Below are 12267 nucleotides of genomic sequence, written 5' to 3'. Positions count from 1 at the left end.
AATACCCATAAAACCTAGCAGTCAAACAGGGAAATGGTTCCAATTGTTTTTCCACTCTTCATTTTTCCCCATACCGGATTTTAGAAACACTTAAAATAAGGGCTGTGTTTTGTGTAGGCTTACCATGGTTTGAGGTTTTGTAAATCTCTTTCGGACAAGGTGACTTATCAATTTATTCAGCTCTACTTACTCTCAGTTTAAAAAATGCTAATTAGAATCAAAGTAGACACCATGCAAAACTACAATTCCCTGCAGGCTCCATCACGTCATTTCTAGCTGACACCGTTGCTAACAGGTATTGTGTCCGTTTAAAACTTGCACAAGACATTTCACAGAATTGTCCATTTAAAGAAATGTAGCCAATTTACTAATTACTACATTGAACAAACTTTAGATAGTTAATCCAGAGATTCTTACCTTTGCCTCGATTCGGCAGTCTCGTCCAGATAATCATGGCATTTGTAGTTCTTTATGATAGCCACATTAGCAGTTAATTAGCATTTCATATTTGGGGCGTAAATACAGACAAATATATTAATAAAAGTCACCTTATCCTGGAGAGATTTACACAGTTACCAGAACATCACGCCAAGGTAAGCCTACACTTCTTCACTGAGGTTTAACGGCGGTTAGCATCCAATAAATGTTGCATTACCGCCACCTACTAGACTGAAGTATAAATCAAATCAAATCAAATGTATTTATATAGCCCTTCGTACATCAGCTGATATCTCAAAGTGCTGTACAGAAACCCAGCCTAAAACCCCAAACAGCAAGCAATGCAGGTATAGAAGCACGGTGGCTAGGAAAAACTCCCTAGAAAGGCCAAAACCTAGGAAGAAACCTAGAGAGGAACCAGGCTATGTGGGGTGGCCAGTCCTCTTCTGGCTGTGCCGGGTGGAGATTATAACAGAACATGGCCAAGATGTTCAAATGTTCATAAATGACCAGCATGGTTGAATAATAATAAGGCAGAACAGTTGAAACTGGAGTAGCAGCACAGTCAGGTGGACTGGGGACAGCAAGGAGTCATCGGGCACGGTCCTAGGGCTCAGGTCCTCCGAGAGAGAGAAAGAAAGAGAGAATTAGAGAGAGCATGTGGGGTGGCCAGTCCTCTTCTGGCTGTGCCGGGTGGAGATTATAACAGAACATGGCCAAGATTCAGGTTCCGGTTGGAGCGAGTGGTCGTATCTGCACTTCGCTCCCGCGGGTAGTATAACTTTTTCATTATATTTCATTATAGCACAACGGTTTGATTTGTCTAATCTTAGCAATTTCTTCTCAGCTAGCTACATAGCCGTCTTTGTATCAAAGATAATTGCGTAATTATCGTATTTCGCCGTCCTAACGTAGTCTTCACTAGCCAGCTAGCCAGCTAGCTAACGTCCACTGATTAGCTGCACTGGAGAAACTATTACACTCAACTGAACGACTTGATTAGTGTAGTGTTAGCTAGCTACATGGCTGTCTTTGCTGTCTTCGTATCATCGTATCCAAGATAATTGTGTTGTTTAGGTTTAGAGTGTGTAGTCTTAGAGTGATTATCTTAATTTACCGAGGTTAGCTAGCCAGCTATTTGTCGTCCTTAACGTAGGTGACTCTGCTAGCTAGCCAACGCTAGCCAACGTCTTCTGTATAGAACTCTACAACCCGGTCGCATTCACAGGTAGTATCACATTTTCACTTCATTTCATTACAGTACAACGGTTTGATTTGTTTGATCGTAGCTAGCTACATAGCTAGCTACATAGCCGTCTTTGTATCAAAGATAATTGTGTAGTCTAGATCGATTTTCTAGGTTCGCTAGCCAGCTATTGTCGTTCTTTTAACGCAACGTAACGTAAACAACACTGCTAGCTAGCCAGCTAGCCCCCGAATAGCAACACTGCAGAAACTATTACACTCAACGGAACGACTTGATTAGTGTAGTGTCAACAACGCACCCACTGCCAGCTGGCCTACTTCAGCAGTACTGTATCAGTTTAATCATTTTAGTCAATAAGATTCTTGCTACGTAGCTTAACTTTCTGAACATTCGAGACGTGTAGTCCACTTGTCATTCCAATCTCCTTTGCATTAGCGTAGCCTCTTCTGTAGCCTGTCAACTATGTGTCTGTTTATCCCTGTTCTCTCCTCTCTGCACAGACCATACAAACGCTCCACACCGCGTGGCCGCGGCCACCCTACTCTGGTGGTCCCAGCGCGCACGACCCACGTGGAGTTCCAGGTCTCCGGTAGCCTCTGGAACTGCCAATCTGCGGTCAACAAGGCAGAGTTCATCTCAGCCTATGCCTCCCTCCAGTCCCTCAAGTTCTTGGCACTGACGGAAACATGGATCACCACAGACAACACTGCTACTCCTACTGCTCTCTCTTCGTCCGCCCACGTGTTCTCGCACACCCCGAGAGCGTCTGGTCAGCGGGGTGGTGGCACCGGGATCCTCATCTCTCCCAAGTGGTCATTCTCTCTTTCTCCCCTTACCCATCTGCCTATCGCCTCCTTTGAATTCCATGCTGTCACAGTTACTAGCCCTTTCAAGCTTAACATCCTTATCATTTATCGCCCTCCAGGTTCCCTCGGAGAGTTCATCAATGAGCTTGATGCCTTGATAAGCTCCTTTCCTGAGGACGGCTCACCTCTCACAGTTCTGGGCGACTTTAACCTCCCCACGTCTACCTTTGACTCTTTCCTCTCTGCCTCCTTCTTTCCACTCCTCTCCTCTTTTGAGCTCACCCTCTCACCTTCCCCCCCTACTCACAAGGCAGGCAATACGCTCGACCTCATCTTTACTAGATGCTGTTCTTCCACTAACCTCATTGCAACTCCCCTCCAAGTCTCCGACCACTACCTTGTATCCTTTTCCCTCTCGCTCTCATCCAACACCTCCCACACTGCCCCTACTCGGATGGTATCGCGCCGTCCCAACCTTCGCTCTCTCTCCCCCGCTACTCTCTCCTCTTCCATCCTATCATCTCTTCCCTCCGCTCAAACCTTCTCCCACCTATCTCCTGATTCTGCCTCCTCAACCCTCCTCTCCTCCCTCTCTGCATCCTTTGACTCTCTATGTCCCCTATCCTCCAGGCCGGCTCGGTCCTCCCCTCCCGCTCCGTGGCTCGATGACTCATTGCGAGCTCACAGAACAGGGCTCCGGGCAGCCGAGCGGAAATGGAGGAAAACTCGCCTCCCTGCGGACCTGGCATCCTTTCACTCCCTCCTCTCTACATTTTCCTCCTCTGTCTCTGCTGCTAAAGCCACTTTCTACCACGCTAAATTCCAAGCATCTGCCTCTAACCCTAGGAAGCTCTTTGCCACCTTCTCCTCCCTCCTGAATCCTCCTCCCCCTCCCCCCTCCTCCCTCTCTGCAGATGACTTCGTCAACCATTTTGAAAAGAAGGTCGACGACATCCGATCCTCGTTTGCTAAGTCAAACGACACCGCTGGTTCTGCTCACACTGCCCTACCCTGTGCTCTGACCTCTTTCTCCCCTCTCTCTCCAGATGAAATCTCGCGTCTTGTGACGGCCGGCCGCCCAACAACCTGCCCGCTTGACCCTATCCCCTCCTCTCTTCTCCAGACCATTTCCGGAGACCTCCTCCCTTACCTCACCTCGCTCATCAACTCATCCCTGACCGCTGGCTACGTCCCTTCCGTCTTCAAGAGAGCGAGAGTTGCACCCCTTCTGAAAAAACCTACACTCGATCCCTCCGATGTCAACAATTACAGACCAGTATCCCTTCTTTCTTTTCTCTCCAAAACTCTTGAACGTGCCGTCCTTGGCCAGCTCTCCCGCTATCTCTCTCTGAATGACCTTCTTGATCCAAATCAGTCAGGTTTCAAGACTAGTCATTCAACTGAGACTGCTCTCCTCTGTATCACGGAGGCGCTCCGCACTGCTAAAGCTAACTCTCTCTCCTCTGCTCTCATCCTTCTAGATCTATCGGCTGCCTTCGATACTGTGAACCATCAGATCCTCCTCTCCACCCTCTCCGAGTTGGGCATCTCCGGCGCGGCCCACGCTTGGATTGCGTCCTACCTGACAGGTCGCTCCTACCAGGTGGCGTGGCGAGAATCTGTCTCCTCACCACGCGCTCTCACCACTGGTGTCCCCAGGGCTCTGTTCTTGGCCCTCTCCTATTCTCGCTATACACCAAGTCACTTGGCTCTGTCATAACCTCACATGGTCTCTCTTATCATTGCTATGCAGACGACACACAATTAATCTTCTCCTTTCCCCCTTCTGATGACCAGGTGGCGAATCGCATCTCTGCATGTCTGGCAGACATATCAGTGTGGATGACGGATCACCACCTCAAGCTGAACCTCGGCAAGACGGAGCTGCTCTTCCTCCCGGGGAAGGACTGCCCGTTCCATGATCTCGCCATCACGGTTGACAACTCCATTGTGTCCTCCTCCCAGAGCGCCAAGAACCTTGGCGTGATCCTGGACAACACCCTGTCGTTCTCAACCAACATCAAGGCGGTGGCCCGTTCCTGTAGGTTCATGCTCTACAACATCCGCAGAGTACGACCCTGCCTCACACAGGAAGCGGCGCAGGTCCTAATCCAGGCACTTGTCATCTCCCGTCTGGATTACTGCAACTCGCTGTTGGCTGGGCTCCCTGCCTGTGCCATTAAACCCCTTCAACTCATCCAGAACGCCGCAGCCCGTCTGGTGTTCAACCTTCCCAAGTTCTCTCACGTCACCCCGCTCCTCCGTTCTCTCCACTGGCTTCCAGTTGAAGCTCGCATCCGCTACAAGACCATGGTGCTTGCCTACGGAGCTGTGAGGGGAACGGCACCTCAGTACCTCCAGGCTCTGATCAGGCCCTACACCCAAACAAGGGCACTGCGTTCATCCACATCTGGCCTGCTCGCCCCCTACCACTGAGGAAGTACAGCTCCCGCTCAGCCCAGTCAAAACTGTTCGCTGCCCTGGCCCCCCAATGGTGGAACAAACTCCCTCACGACGCCAGGACAGCGGAGTCAATCACCACCTTCCGGAGACACCTGAAACCCCACCTCTTTAAGGAATACCTAGGATAAGTAATCCCTCTCACCCCCCCTTAAGTTTTAGATGCACTATTGTAAAGTGACTGTTCCACTGGATGTCATAAGGTGAATGCACCAATTTGTAAGTCGCTCTGGATAAGAGCGTCTGCTAAATGACTTAAATGTAAATGTAAATGTAAAATGTTCAAATGTTCATAAATGACAAGCATGGTCGAATAATAGTAAGGCAGAACAGTTGAAACTGGAGCAGCAGCATGGCCAGGTGGACTGGGGACAGCAAGGAGTCATCATGTCAGGTATTCCTGGGACATGGTCCTAGGGCTCAGGTCCTCCGAGAGAGAGAAAGAAAGAGATGAGGAGAGAATTAGAGAACGCACACTTAGATTCACACAGGACACCGAATAGGACAGGAGAAGTACACCAGATATAACAAACTGACCCTAGCCCCCCGACACAAACTACTGCAGCATAAATACTGGAGGCTGAGACAGGAGGGGTCAGGAGACACTGTGGGGGGTGCCAACCCAGACAGGACGACCACAACAGTGAATCAACCCACTCAGGTGACGCACCCCCTCCAGGGACGGCATGAGAGAGCCCCAGTAAGCCAGTGACTCAGCCCCTGTAATAGGGTTAGAGGCAGAGAATCCTAGTGGAAAGAGGGGAACCGGCCAGGCAGAGACAGCAAGGGTGGTTCGTTGCCTTTCCGTTCACCTTCACACTCCTGGGCCAGACTACACTCAATCATATGATTCACTGAAGAGATGAGTCTTCAGTAAAGACTTAAAGGTTGAGACCGAGTTTGCGTCTCTGACATGGGTAGGCAGACCGTTCCATAAAAATGGAGCTCTATAGGAGAAAGCCCTGCCTCCAGCTGTTTGCTTAGAAATTCTAGGGACAATTAGAAGGCCTGCGTCTTGTGACCGTAGCGTACGTGTAGGTATGTACGGCAGGACCAAATCAGAGAGATAGGTAGGAGCAAGCCCATGTAATGCTTTGTAGGTTAGCAGTAAAACCTTGAAATCAGCCCTTGCTTTGACAGGAAGCCAGTGTAGAGAGGCTACCACTGGAGTAATATGATCAATTTTTTTGGTTCTAGTCAGGATTCTAGCAGCCGTATTTAGCACTAACTGAAGTTTAATCAGTGCTTTATCCGGGTAGCCGGAAAGTAGAGCATTGCAGTAGTCTAACTTAGAAGTGACAAAAGCATGGATTAATTTTTCTGCATCATTTTGGACAGAAAGTTTCTGATTTTTGCAATGTTAAGTAGATGGAAAAAAGCTGTCCTTGAAATGGTCTTGATATGTTCTTCAAAAGAGAGATCAGGGACCAGAGTAACGCCGAGGTCCTTCACAGTTTTATTTGAGACGACTGCACAACCATTAATATTAATTGTCAGATTCAACAGAAGATCTCTTTGTTTCTTGGGACCTAGAACAAGCATCTCTGTTTTGTCCGAGTTTAATAGTAGAAAGTTTGCAGCCATCCACTTCCTTATGTCTGAAACACATGCTTCTAGCGAGGGCAATTTTGGGGCTTCACCATGTTTCATTGAAATGTACAGCTGTGTGTCATCCGCATAGCAGTGAAAGTTAACATTATGTTTTCGAATAACATCCCCAAGAGGTAAAATATATAGTGAAAACAATAGTGGTCCTAAAACAGAACCTTGAGGAACACCGAAATTTACAGTTGATTTGTCAGAGGACAAACCATTCACAGAGACAAACTGATATCTTTCCGACAGATAAGATCTAAACCAGGCCAGAACATGTCCGTGTAGACCAATTTGGGTTTCCAATCTCTCCAAAAGAATGTGGTGATCGATGGTATCAAAAGCAGCACTAAGGTCTAGGAGCACGAGGACAGATGCCGAGCCTCGGTCCGATGCCATTAAAATGTAATTTACCACCTTCACAAGTGCCGTCTCAGTGCTATGATGGGGTCTAAAACCAGACTGAAGCATTTCATATACATTGTTTGTCTTCAGGAAGGCAGTGAGTTGCTGCGCAACAGCCTTCTCTAAAATTTTTGAGAGGAATGGAAGATTCGATATAGGCCGATAGTTTTTTTATATTTTCTGGGTCAAGGTTTGGCTTTTTCAAGAAAGGCTTTATTACTGCCACTTTTAGTTAGTTTGGTACACATCCGGTGGATAGAGAGCCGTTTATTATGTTCAACATAGGAGGGCCAAGCACAGGAAACAGCTCTTTCAGTAGTTTAGTTGGAATAGGGTCCAGTATGCAGCTTGAAGGTTTAGAGGCCATGATTATTTTCATCATTGTGTCAAGAGATATAGTACTGAAACACTTGATCCTAGGTCCTGGCAGAGTTGTGCAGACTCAGGACAACTGAGGTTTGGAAGAATACGCAGGTTTAAAGAGGAGTCCGTAATTTGCTTTCTAATAATAATCATCTTTTCCTCAAAGAAGTTCATGAATTTATCACTGCTAAAGTGAAAGTCATCCTCTCTTGGGGAATGCTGCTTTTTAGTTAGCCTTGCGACAGTATCAAAAAGGAATTTCGGATTGTTCTTATTTTCCTCAATTAAGTTAGAAAAATAGGATGATCGAGCAGCAGTAAGGGCTCTTCGGTACTGCACAGTACCGTCTTTCCAAGCTAGTCGGAAGACTTCCAGTTTGGTGTGGCGCCATTTCCGTTCCAATTTTCTGGAAGCCTGCTTCAGAGCTCGGGTATTTTCTGTGTACCAGGGAGCTAGTTTCTTATGAGAAATGTTTTTAGTTTTTAGGGGTGTAACTGCATCTAGGGTATTGCGCAAGGTTAAATTGAGATCCTCAGTTAGGTGGTTAACTGATTTTTGTCCTATGGCGTCCTTGGGTAGACAGAGGGAATCTGGAAGGACATCAAGGAATCTTTGTGTTGTCTGTGAATTTATAGCACGACTTTTGATGTTCCTTGGTTGGGGTCTGAGCAGAATATTTGTTGCAATTGCAAACATAATAAAATGGTGGTCCGATAGTCCAGGATTATGAGGAAAAACATTAAGATCCACAACATTTATTCCATGGGATAAAACTAGGTCCAGCGTATGACTGTGACAGTGAGTGGGTCCAGAGACATGTTGGACAAAACCCACTGAGTCGATGATGGCTCCGAAAGCCTTTTGGAGTGGGTCTGTGGACTTTTCCATGTGAATATTAAAGTCATCAAAGATTAGAATATTATCTGCTATGACTACAAGGTCCGACAGGAATTCAGGGAACTCAGTGAGAAACGCTGTATATGGCCCAGGAGGGCTGTAAACAGTAGCTATAAAAAGTGATTGAGTAGGCTGCATAGATTTCATGACTTGAAGCTCAAAAGACGAAAACGTCATTTTTTTTTTGTAAATTGAAATTTGCTATCGTAAATGTTAGCAACACCTCCGCCTTTGCGGGATGCACGGGGGGATATGGTCACTAGTGTAGCCAGGAGGTGAGGCCTAATTTAAAACAGTAAATTCATCAGGCTTAAGCCATGTTTCAGTCAGGCCAATCACATCAAGATTATGATCAGTGATTAGTTCATTGACTATAATTGCCTTTGAAGTAAGGGATCTAACATTAAGTAGCCCTATTTTGAGATATGAGGTATCATGATCTCTTTCAGTAATGACAGGAATGGAGGTGGTCTTTATCCTAGTGAGATTGCTAAAGGGAACACCGCCATGTTTAGTTTTGCCCAACCTTGGTCGAGGCACAGTCACGGTCTCAATGGTGATAGCTGAGCTGACTACACTGACTGTGCTAGTGGCAGACTCCACTATGCTGGCAGGCTGGCTAACAGCCTGCTGCCTGGCCTGCACCCTATTTCATTGTGGAGCTAGAGGAGTTAGAGCCCTGTCTATGTTGGTAGATAAGATGAGAGCACCCCTCCAGCTAGGATGGAGTCCGTCACTCCTCAGCAGGTCAGGCTTGGTCCTGTTTGTGGGTGAGTCCCAGAAAGAGGGCCAAATATCTACAAATTCTATCTTTTGGGGGGTGCAGAAAACAGTTTTCAACCAGCGATTGAGTTGTGAGACTGCTGTAGAGCTCATCACTCCCCCTAACTGGGAGGGGGCCAGAGACAATTACTCGATGCCGACACATAACTCCCTTATACTGTGCTAAAAAGAAAATACCCTACCATCTAACACTACACTCACTAAATTATATTCATGTTTTTTAAATAAATAAATAAAACCACCCTACTCCTATTTAAATTATTTACATCTATTTAGTCCTACTTCAGGCCACCAGCCTGAAATTATGGGACACCACTTAACACACCCTGGAACTCTTCTGACATTGAGTCTTGCACACCCAAATACCTCTCTGCAGCTGCCACCACAACCTCCATTTTCTGCGACATACTTATTAATGCTAAAAATAGAATCTTATTGAAACATTCAGTGCCTTCGGAAAGTATTCAGACCTCTTGACTTCTTCCAGGAGTCTGTCATGTGCCTTTCACTGAGGAATGGCTTCCGTCTGGCCACTACCATAAAGGTCTGATTGGTGGAGTGCTGCAGAGATGGTTGTCCTTCTGGAAGGTTCTCCCATCTGCACAGAGGAACTCTAGAGCTCTGTCAGAGTGACCATCAAGTTCTTGGTCACCTCTCTGACCAAGACCCTTCTTCCCCAACTGCTCAGTTTGGCCGGGCAGACAGCTCTAGGAAGAATCTTGGTGGTTCAAAACTAATTCTATTTAAGAATGATGGAGGCCAATGTGTTCTTGGAGACCTTCAGTGCAGCAGACATATTTTGGTACCCTTCCCCAGATCTGTGCCTCAACACAATCCGGTCTCAGAGCACTTCGAACAATTTTAAATTGTAATTTTTTACCTTTATTTAACTAGGCAAGTCAATTAAGAACAAATTCTTATTTTCAATGACGGCCTAGGAATAGTGGGTTAACTGCCTTGTTCAGGGGCAGAACGACAGATGTTTACCATGTCAGCTCAGGGATTCGATCTTGCAACCTTTCGGTTACAAGTCCAACGCTCTAGCCACTACCTGCTGCCCAATTCCTTCACTCTCATGGCTTGGTCTTTGCTCTGACTCCTGTATATAGCCTCATTATTTTTTTCTTTACTTATCTATTGTTTACCTAATACTTATTTTTTTTACTTAAACTGCGCTGTTGGTTAAGGGCTTGTAAGTAAGCATTTCACTGTAAGGTTTACACCTGTTGTATTCAGCGCTCGTGACAAACTTTGACTTGACTTGACATGCACTGTCAACTTTGAGACCTTATATAGACAGATGTATGCCTTTCCAACTCATGTCCAATCAATTGAATTTACAACAGGTGTACACCAATCAAGTTGTAAAAACATCTCAAGGATGATCAATGGAAACAGGATGCACCCGAGCTCAATTTCGAGTCTCATAGCAAAGGGTCTGAATACTTATGTAAATAAGGTATTAGAGTTTTTAAAAGTTTTAAATTTTAATTTCTAAAAACTGTTTTTGCTTCGTCATTGTGGGGTATTGTGCGTAGATTTTTATTTAATCAATTTTAGAATAAGGCTGTGGCTTAACAAAATGTGGACAAAGTCAATGGGTCTGAATACTTTCCGAAGGCACTGTATATCACTTGTTGGCTTATCCCTCTGTACTGGTAAAGATCTACTACTCATAACACTCCTCTCAGGATCCCTCCCCCTTGACTCATCTTCCTCTACTTTCTTCACTGCCTCAGCATATGAAAACTTCTGCACTACTCTAACATTGGTATCCTCAACCTGCCTCTCTCGCACTAGACATTTCTGATTCAACACCATAGTACCCTCCAAGCTCATGAGTAAGCTCGGGGCCCTGGGTCGGAACCCCGTACTATTCAACTTGGTCCTGGACTTCCTGACGGGCAATGTGGTGTTGTGCCTCTTCAATCTCAGAAGTCTGAAGAAATTTGGCTTGGCCCCAAAAAACCCTCACAAACTTTTATAGGTGCACACTTGGGAGCATCCTGTCGGGCTGTATCACCGCCTGGTACGGCAACTGCACCACCCTCAACCGCAGGGCTCTCCAAAGGGTGGTGCGGTCTGTCCAGCACATAAACGGGGGCAAACTACCTCCCCTCCAGGACACCTACAGCACCCGATGTCACAGGAAGGCCAAAAAGATCATCAAGGTCAACAACCACCCAAGCCACTGTCTGTTCATCCTGCTATCATCCAGAAGGCGATGTCAGTACAGGTGCATCAAAGCAGGGACCGAGAGACTGAAAAACAGCTTCTATCTTCAAAGTCATCAGACTGTTAAATAGCCATCAGTAGCACCTTAGAGGCTGTTGCCCTATATACATAGATTTGAAATCACTGGCCACTTTAATAATGGAACACTGGTCACTCTAATAATGTTTACATATTTTGCATTTCTCATCTCATATGTATATACTGTATTCTATGCTACTGTGTCTTAGTCTATGCCGTGCCGACATTGCTCGTCCAAATATGTATATATTCTTAATTCCATTCCTTTACTTAGATTTGTGTATATTGTGTGTAGTGTTGTGAAATTGTTACATATTACTTGTTAGATATTACTGCACTGTTGGAGCTAGAAACACAAGTATTTCGCTACACCCGCAATAACATCTGCTAAACACGTGTATATGACCAATAAAATTTGATTTGATTTGATTTCCACCAGTCTAATGTCCATTGCTCTTGTTTCTTGGCCCAAGCAAGTCTCTTCTTAGTATTGCTGTCCTTTAGTAGCGGTTTATTTACAGCAATTTGACAATGAAGGCCTAATTCACACAGTCTCCTCTGAACATTTGATGTTGAGATGTGTCTGTTACTTGAACTCTGTGAAGCATTTATTCGGGCTGCAATCTGAGGTGCATTAAATTGCCAATTTCTGGGGCTGGTAACTCTAAATAACTCTGGGTCTTCCTTTCCTGTGGCAGTCCTCATGAGAGCCAGTTTCATCATAGCGCTTGATGGTTTTTGCGACTGCACTTGAAGAAACTTTCAAAGTTCTTGACATTTTCTGGACTGCTTATTTGAGCTTTTCTTGACATAATACGGACTTGGTCTTTTACCAAATAAAGCCATCTTCTGTATACCACCCCTACCTTGTCACAACACAACTGACTTGTTCAAACGCGTTGAGAAGTAAAGAATTTCCACAAATGAACTTTTAACAAGGCACAACTGTTAAATGCATTTCAGGTGACTACCTCATGAAGCTGGTTGAGAGAATGCCAAGAGTGTGCAAAGCTGTCATCAAGGCAAAGGGCAGCTATTTTGAAGAATCTCAAATATAAAATA

The sequence above is a fragment of the Oncorhynchus gorbuscha genome, linkage group LG11 (assembly GCF_021184085.1).
Source record: "Oncorhynchus gorbuscha isolate QuinsamMale2020 ecotype Even-year linkage group LG11, OgorEven_v1.0, whole genome shotgun sequence".
NCBI lineage: Eukaryota > Metazoa > Chordata > Actinopteri > Salmoniformes > Salmonidae > Oncorhynchus > Oncorhynchus gorbuscha.
The sequence above is the reverse complement of the archived record's forward strand: the minus strand, read 5'-3'. Positions refer to the sequence as shown.